We start from the raw sequence: 7,531 nt of genomic DNA, 5'->3' as shown, positions 1-7,531 counted from the left end.
ATGGACTCGCCGAGTCACTCTTCCACAACTTACTCTTTTAGCCCTTCAACTCTACTCTTGATATTTTGGGATCTTACAATTCTCCCCCACTTAAATTAGGCTTCGCCCTCAAAGCCTACAGCAACTCAACTCCAAGGATACTCCCACAACGCTCCACCTAGCCTTAACCGGACCAGGTCCCTCAAGGCATACTTATCAAAGCTCGAATACACTTTCCCTTCCTTCACGATTTCCTGACCACCGTCTCGAACCGGGCACCGACTGTACCCCCTGATCATCACTCTCAACCACCGAGAATTACCCAAGATGCATCACTGCCCCAAATCTCAACCATCACTCGGCTCATAAGGGCTAGAAAACCATGATCCATCGGATCCCCGATCCGAATCTCACTCTATCCATTCCGTGACGACGGGAAGACCCATTCTCTATCTCAGAGCAACTCCCTCAAGTTCTCCTCTTGCAACCGAATACTCATGCTGAACTAGCTCTAGCACCCTCAGGTTTGGAAAACCCGACACACTGACGACACCCGCAAACATCCCCCAGGATGGATCACTAATACATACACAATGCCCTGATCAGAATTACACTGAGAGTCCAGGACTCCCTCTCCCTCCATCATTTCCAAGCCTCTTGGCTCTACACCTGCGGAATTCTTTCCGCAACCTCAGCAGACATTCCCAACCGGATGAGCTTCTATTCCACTTCCGCAATCACGATGCTCAAAAACCATACTCGAAATACTCTAATCATAACTCTGCTCTGCCGTTTTCACTTCCGTGAACTTGCACTCCCTTTCGGAGCTACACACCTCTTACCTCTCTCTCTTCCTTTACCAAGGAATTCACTCGGCCACAATGTCACTCCGACAAATGCCACAGTGCACGTCTAACGCTACACCACCCATTAGTGTATCCGCTATCCATCCCACACACTTACTCTGAATCCCCTCGCAGGGAATCTCAAGCCCATGCACTACCTCAACTAAACAAGATCACTACCCGAGGCCAGACCTTCCAATGCAATCACACTGCAACATACACAATCCGCAATCTTAAAATGATCCGACAGTACCAACAGAGTCTCCAGCATGACTGGACCGACTCACATAACACACATTAGCCACTCGAGGCTATAACTCTGTGGGTCTGTACACCCAAACTCTGTGAACCCTCAGGTTCTAACTCTATGAACCTTTCAGTTCTAACTTTGTGAACCTTCCGGTTCTAACTCCAGGAACCCTCCGGTTCCAACTTTGAAACATGCACAACATAAATCACATAGAAATAATGCAGTACAACACATAACATACATATAGCATACAAATACTCTGATCACATAACCCCGGTTACCTACTTAAACTTGATCCCAGCCTGCTCCCAGGCCTCCGCAATCAAATGCTCTAGGTCTGTATCTCGCCCCGCATGCCCGACACTCACTCCTATCAGCCTATACTCTGGGCTCACAGAACACTGCTGAATCCCAACAGCTAAGCACCCTCAAATACTCATCGATCTCCAGGAGAATTCTCCAATTCTCCCCCACTTAAGCACTGACTAACAACCACCAGTCGCCATCAACGACCTTCCAGAACAACCCTGCACAAAGAAAACACTTACACACTGACTGCTTCCCACAAGCATAAACAACCCTCAACAAAACACATCTCCTCTCTGATCAATCCGCTCAAAAAGAATCCGATCTCCAAATATCCATTCCACGAATGTAGATGCTACCCGACATTCAACCCAATGCCGCATCTCCACTAATAATCCTCATGAAAGATAACCAATGATAGCATAAAGCACCAAACTATAATCATACCAAACCCTCAGGGAATAACGGATACCAAGACGAAAACCCGAAACACGAATCCATAACCAAAGCCTCAACCCTCAAAACGATGAATACCGCATTGAAATCCACACAAAGATACCAGCACAAACAATACACCACAATATCACAAGAACATACCCGCAGCTGTCTCTGGCTCTGCCCTGACCTCCTCTGCAACAAGCTGAAAAGCACGACCCTGAGCCCTTGGGGGCTCCGCTCCAACCTGACCTCCACCTGTGATCCTCAAAGTGGCCGGTGCTGGAGCCTGCACCGATCCTGCAGCAAGCTGTGGACAGTTGACCCTCAAATGTCCAACCTGATGACAAAGATAGAAAATCCTCAGATCCCGAACTGGCACTGACTGCCGACAATCCCTCGCATAATGCCCTTCCTTCCCGCACTTGCGGCATGCACCCCCGGACCTACAAGCTCCGGTGTGACTCCTCCCACACTTTCCACAAGTGTGGCTGCTCAGCTCCCCCACTCTAACATCAACGGTCTTGGACCGTTTCGGCGCCGGCTGCGACTGCACCGGAGCCTGCCTCAGCTCACGCAACTGCAACTCAATCTGTAACTCACGCCGCCTGGCGGCCTCTTGCAACTCCAACAAGGTTTCATACCTTTGCGCAGACACAAACTGTCTGATATCCCCCTGAGCATACTCAGATATCGGAACATCTGAGCCTGCTCCGAAGCGAACTCAGGGCAAAACATCGCCCTATCAGAGAACATCCTGGTGATCTCAGTCACCGACTCCGAATCCTGCTTCAGCTCAAAGAACTCCTGAGCCAATCTTTCCCTCTCATCCCGCGGAGCATAGCGAGTGCTGAACATCTCTCTGAACTGATCCCATGAAACCGCAGCCCTCTGCGCATCCGAGTATGACCCCGTGGTCACTCTCCACCAATCCTTCGCCCCGAGCCTCAACAGGTTCAGAGCACACCTCACCCTCAGATCAGCAGGGCATGAACACGTGAAGAAACACCCCTCCACGTCCGATAACCATCTCATAGCAACAATCGGGTCCTGAACTCCATCGAAGGTGGGAGGCTCCGTATTATCGAAGTCCCAATACTGAAAATCTCTATCAGCTCCTCCCCTTGCCGCTGCTACAGCCACTGTAGCTGCCGCGGCAGCCGTCTCTGCGAGAGCAGCATAGCGCTCATCAAAATACTCCACCATGGCGATCTTAATCGACCCAAACAACTCTAGCAACACAGCCCGAAACAACTCAGCAATCTCATCACGCAGGATCTCACGAATCCTCGCATCCAGCTCGCACGAGCTCATCTGACCAATAACCTCGGGCGGCACAGCCCCGCCCTGAACCCCTTCTCCTACTCCCGATCCTGACCCGAATCCACTCCCAGCATGCCTCGAGATCTCCATACTGAAAAACACCACAAAATCTCAAACACTTCCCACAAGCCTGGGATCCAACTCTCTCAACCCAACCCTAGAGATCATGGTTTCCCTGATACGCGTATGGGTCCTGTGCTTTCAGTAGTATGGGCCCATACTACCTTCCACACCTACCCATATTTGTATGAAGTACTACCACAACGCCCTAGAGAAACATGCATAACAACGCTCAACCCTCACCACTAGAGGAACACAGAGAATCTCCCATAAGGGATCCTAGGCTACAGGCATCACAAATCAGGCAACATTATCATGAATTCCTGAAGATCCCTAGCCTATCACTAGCATGCTGCTCTATCAAAGCGCAAAAACAAATAACATGCATGTTATTTTGGGGTCACTTACTGGCTCCGGCTGATCGTACCTCCGCATCCTCCCTTACTCATTTATGAAAACCATTTTTATTTACTCTTTTGAAAACTCTCCTCGATTTGAGACTGGAGTCACACGAATGTTCCTCCAATTCACTCAAACCAAGGCTCTAATACCAACTTGTAACGACCAAAATTTCAAAACAATTAAAACTTTTCAAAAACAACCCATTTTAATAACGTTGTTACAAAAAGGTTTTCAATACATTATTTAACAGAGTATTTCCCAGGTTCACTTCATAAAACACCAACGCGAGGAACGGTACGATCACGCCTTTGCCTTACCACAGACTCCTGAGAACCTGAAAACATACAACCACAACTGTAAGCCCGAAAGCTTAGTGAGATACCCCCAATATACCAACCACATATACGCCTTTCCAGGCCACGACCTTCCGGTCCAAAACATATCGCCTTCCGGCCCATAACGCAATGCCTTCCGGCCCATAACATATTGCCTTCCGGCCCACCGCATAAAAGCATACATATCATAACAGAACATAGAACGACCCCGCATACCGGGTCACACTCCAGACCTAGCAATCATGCACATAACACATAATCACATAACAGCTCACAGACAGCAATCTATCAACAGATCACATACATGGCATTACCCTAACCAAGATACCAGCCTAGCCGGTCACTAGCATAACATCACCCTACGAATCAGTCAACATACTAAATGTACACATACGCCTTTCCAGGCCATGACCTTCCGGTCCACATCGCAATGCCTTCCGGCCCACAACATGTAATGCCTTCCGGCCCACAACATATAACGCCTTCCGGCCCATATCCCACAATATCATAGCATTAGACAACTTCCCGGATTTCCATCCGATAAAAGGGTTGGCCTTGGTGCCATAAACCCTATCGATATACTGAGGATAACTCACCTCGAAACTGCCGACAGAACAGATAACTCGAGCTGCTCCGATCACTGATACGATCTCCACCGCTGGACAGCCACCAATGCACTGAACTCAAAACCATAAACAACAATTACTAAAATACCCCTGGAAACCACTGGTCAACCCTTGGTCAAAGACAAGGTTAAAGTCAACCCCTGACTGACCCTACTCACCGAGTCAACCCGATGACTCGCCGAGTTCCCATTCCCAGAGCTCACTCAATTCGCGACCTAACTCGCCGAGTCACCCCGAGACTCGCCGAGTCTCACAACTTCTGAGTCCTCTCGCACACAACTCACCGAGTCATCCCTTGACTCACCGAACCTCGACTAAACCAGAGAATATCGAAACTCTTCGACAAGACTCGCCGGGTCCAAGAACAGACTCGCCGAGTCTATGGCTATCTTCAACCTACTCGCCGAGTTGTTCATACAACTCGCCGAGTCCAAGGCCATCTTCATCCGACTCGCTGAGTTGTTCTTCCAACTCGCCGAGTCCCGGCTCATCTTCAAACAACTCGTCGAGTTCACCCATGTGACTCGCCGAGTTCCACCGATCTGAATCCATACAGAAGCATTCCAGACCATGCAATTGATCCAAAACATAGATCTAGCTTCCTACAACTCATCCATCACGTAAAGTGGCAAACTTTACGTGAATCCAAAGAGATCTAGGCCTTTTGCACAAAGGTTTAGGGTTTGGGACATGAAAGCTTCACTACACACTCTAACACAGGGACTTTCATGCTCTCTGATTCTTCTCCATTCCAGATCTGAGGTAGCACCCTCAGATCTAACCTCTAGACTTCCAATTACATCCATAGACAAGTTCCCACAAACCCCAAAATGAAGAAACAACATACAATCAGACCAAGAACGAGATATTACCCCCAATGGACGCCCCAACTGCAATGAAACACAAATCCAATCAAAGCCCCTTGCTCCAAGCCTTCAATCTCCCAAAATTCCTTCAATAATCATTTCCTTCAAGCTTCCAATTGAGATAGAATCATTCACACACGAAGGATAAGGGTTTCTGGACTTAGGAATGAATAAAGAGGCTGAGAGTGGACTGTTATGTTCTTTATATAAGGCTCAACCCCGAGAATTAGGGTTTTCTCCACTCAGCACCTACTCGCCGAGTCCTCCTTACTGACTCGCCGAGTCGGCTACTTAACACGCGACCCAGTCGCGACTCTACTCGCCGAGTCCATCCATGGACTCGCCGAGTCACTCTTCCACAACTTACTCTTTTAGCCCTTCAACTCTACTCTTGATATTTCGGGATGTTACACTTTGGATCTCCATACGACTCTTTGGTTGTTCCTACTTTTTATAGCTTCAATCTTAGCTGGGTCAACCATAATACCTTCTTGATTAATGTGACAACCTGAAATTTATTCCGTCACTGTAACCCGTTTCTGTCAATAAAACTCGTCTTTATCGAATTGTTCTGTTAACATTTTGGATTAGGTTATTTAAACTAAGACTTTTTATTGTGACTTCATGAGTGTCCAAATGAGTTAGAAACACGTGAAACACCCTCGAATTCTTTTAAAAAGATTTCTAGTTTACGACCATAAGCTCCGTTTAACGTCAGTATCGGGTAGATTTCCATCGGGCCACAAACTCGAACCCTATATAAGGATGAGTAGACCTCCATTTGAAGCTTTTCCACTCTTAACACCCTCTCTCTCACTACTCTCTCTCTACAACTCAAAGTTTGATCAAAAAACACCCCCTTGCAAGCTCCAAATTGGTAAGTGATCTATCCTAGCTTGTAGTTTAGCTTGTTTAGCATGCAAATTCGGGTTTAAATCATCCAAAACTCTCAAAATCATGTGTTTACGGCCCTAGAACACTCCAAAACCGTAAAAACCCATAAATGGGGTTTTGAAGCCCCAAAACCCTCTTAAATCACTCCTAGTGCTTAGCTATGACTTAAGGTCTTGCATGGACGAGTTTAGAACACCAAAATCTTATCATTTGGGTAGTAAACATGAGTTTACGGCCCAAGAACATTATTGGACCGTAAACCCTCCTTCATAGGCCGTAAACACCATTTAAGGTGTTAAATTGCCCTTGAAACACCTCCTATGGCTTGGGATAATGTCTAGAATCAACCACCATCGAAGTAGGGGCCTTAAACATCAAGGAAACCATAAACATAGGAGATTACAGCTGTAAACCCCCCAATGATTGGTCCCTTGGATGTAAACTCCTCTAAGGAGGTTAAATGGTGCCCTAACTTCCTTCCATGGCTTGTATATTGGACTAGAATCATGTGTGCTTAACCTAGAACCATCAAAACACAAAAGGAAGGGACAAGTAAGGGTTTACGGCCGTAAACTCTATGTTTATAGCCGTAAACTCCCATAAATGGTCCATTTGAGGACTTAACCACTTCCTATGCCCTAGAATTGAACCTAGCCTAATTACACAAGTGTTGTAAGATCTTTAAACATCCAAGAACACACCACCCATGATTTTACGGCCGTAAATGATGGGTTTTAGCCATAAGAACTTTCCTATGTGCGCATGCAAAACCCTAATGCTCGGATCTAGGCTTTCTAATTAAACATGCTTTGAATCCAAGACTTCTAATAACTAATTAGGTTAAATAACAACATTGAAACAGATCTAGAATCATACCTTTGAATTCCTTTTTGATATTGTTGTCTTGGAGCTTCTAGAGTCACAATTGTCACTCCTCTAATGGCTTACAAACACCAAATAGCAAGGAGGATGATTTGGGAGAGAGGAGAGGGGAGGAATTTGGACAGAGCTTCTCTACTTTAGGTTAAGTTCCGAATTCCCTTAGCCATGGGGACTATTTATACTTGTAGACTCCTTAAGGGTTACAACCTAAACCCTATTGGATAATCTTCTCTTAAGGCTATCCAAATCCATTCCTAGATAACACCATGGACGATTTTAGCTATCCTTTAGCTTCTAGAATTCGTCCATCATATATCTATATGGATTT

The sequence above is a fragment of the Lactuca sativa genome, chromosome 5 (assembly GCF_002870075.4).
Source record: "Lactuca sativa cultivar Salinas chromosome 5, Lsat_Salinas_v11, whole genome shotgun sequence".
In the NCBI taxonomy this organism is placed as follows: Eukaryota; Viridiplantae; Streptophyta; class Magnoliopsida; order Asterales; family Asteraceae; genus Lactuca; species Lactuca sativa.
This window is presented reverse-complemented; position numbering follows the sequence as displayed.